At 44.0% G+C, this 1,944-nt stretch overlaps 1 non-coding gene across 1 annotated transcript; it reads left to right on the top strand.

Annotated features, from left to right (window-relative positions):
* Window positions 1-1,780: 1,780 nt before the first annotated feature.
* On the top strand, window positions 1,781-1,887 carry LOC118491924. Its single transcript, XR_004892369.1, has one exon. It is a non-coding gene; the product is annotated as a small nucleolar RNA R71 (small nucleolar RNA).
* Window positions 1,888-1,944: the final 57 nt, after the last annotated feature.

Below are 1,944 nucleotides of genomic sequence, written 5' to 3'. Positions count from 1 at the left end.
CGTTCCCTTTTTCATCCATTACCACCATGAGTGTGTTTTATTCTGCTAAATAAGACTAAAAGATTAAACTAAACTAAGGATAGTTCCGCGGAATGCCTCCGTGGTGCGCCACGTTTATAAGGGTCCTTGGCTAGACCCGATTCGAGGTTATATATTTTCTGAGTGGGATGCTTGGCGTCCCATGTTACACCGTCGGAGAGCAGCATCCAAGCTCGAATCAATAACCTTCATGTAATTGACCGGGTCGTCATCTTCTATTCTCTTCCCAACTCCGAATTTCACTTCATCATCCCCATACCTCAAGGTGAGTGTCTCGTCATTCATATCCACCACTGCTTGGGCTGTGGCAAGGAAGGGTCTCCCTAGTATAAGGGGGACCTCGGTGTCTTCCTCCATATCGAGTATGACAAAGTCAGCTGGATAAACGAATCTGCTTACCTTTACCAAGACATTCTCGATGACACCTTGTGGGAATTTGACGGATCGATCAGCGAGTTGTATGCTCATTTTTGTAGGGCTCGTGGTTCCCAAGCCGATCCTTTTGAACATTGACGAGGGCATGAGGTTAATGCTAGCTCCTAGGTCGGCTAAGGCATTGCGAACGGGCGATTCCCCTATTGAGCATGGAATCGTGAAGCTTCCGGGATCGATTTTCTTTTGGGGAAGTTTATTGAGCACGAGGGCAGAGCATTCTTCGCCTAAATTAACTAATTGCAAATTTTCAATTTTTCTCTTATGCGTAAGGAAGTCCCTCATGAATTTAGAGTATTTGGGCATTTGGGTTAGGACTTCGATAAAAGGAATATTGACGTGCAATTGTTTTAACAGACTTTCGAATTTTGCGAATTGCTCATTTGTCTTTTGACGAATTAACCTACCGGGGTACGGAACTCGAGGAGCCTTGGTCGGCTCTGGTGATGGAGGAGAGTTCTTCTCCTGCAGAGGTGTCGGTACTGTTTCTTCCGTTGGCGGTGGCACTTCTGCAGGCCCTACGGTGTGGTTTCGTAGTGTGATGAGGTGAACTTGCGCCTTTGGGTTTGTTTCGGTATTGCTAGGTAATGCGCCTTGCGGTCTCTCGGAAAAATTTTGAGCTATTTGATTTAATTGTTTTTCTATGTTTTGAATGCTAGCTTGTTGATTTCTAAAATTAGATTCTAATTGTAGAAATATTTCCGAGTTTTTCTTATCAGTGTCAGAGACGAGGCGAGATATAGTATCTTCGAGCCTTTCTCGTCCACCTTGTTGTTGAGTGAAATTTTGTGACTCATTTCTTGGTTGCTGAAAGTTTGTTCGTTGGGTTTGTTGGTTACTACTATTGCCGGGTTCCCTCCAACCAAGGTTTGGGTGGTTTCGCCATCCTTGGTTGTAAGTTCCCGTTGGAGGACCCGACGGCCTAGGTCTATTATCAATGTAGTTTACCATTTCTTGTTGATCATCTGTTTCTTTCATGCAACTCCAATTTTCATGTGACCCACCACACCCTTCACAAGCCATAACCGAGACTGTTTTTGTTATTTCCAAACTTTTTATCTTTGAAGAAAGAGCCTCGATTTGGGCTTGTAAAGAAGTGCTTTCATCGACCTTATGGGCGCCCGGGGCGATAGACTTATTTCCCCGGGGGGTGTGCCATTGAAAATTGGTTTGAGCAATTTCCTCAATTTGATTATATATTTCGTGTGGGCGTCGATTACCTAAAAGTCCCCCGGAGCTAGAATCAAGTGTCTGCCTAGTGTGTGGCAACAATCCATTATAGAAAGTGGATACTTGTTGCCATATTGCGAGGCCGTGATGGGGACACTTGCGTAATAGCTCCTTGAACCTTTCCCAAGTTTCATATAAGGATTCCCCATCCTCTTGTGAATATGTATTAATTTCAGCCAGTAACTTAGCAGTTTTAGAAGGAGGGAAATACTTATATAGAAATTTTTGGGCTAGTTCATCCCA

This window comes from Helianthus annuus, chromosome 4, assembly GCF_002127325.2.
Source record: "Helianthus annuus cultivar XRQ/B chromosome 4, HanXRQr2.0-SUNRISE, whole genome shotgun sequence".
NCBI lineage: Eukaryota > Viridiplantae > Streptophyta > Magnoliopsida > Asterales > Asteraceae > Helianthus > Helianthus annuus.
The sequence above is the reverse complement of the archived record's forward strand: the minus strand, read 5'-3'. Positions and strand labels throughout refer to the sequence as shown.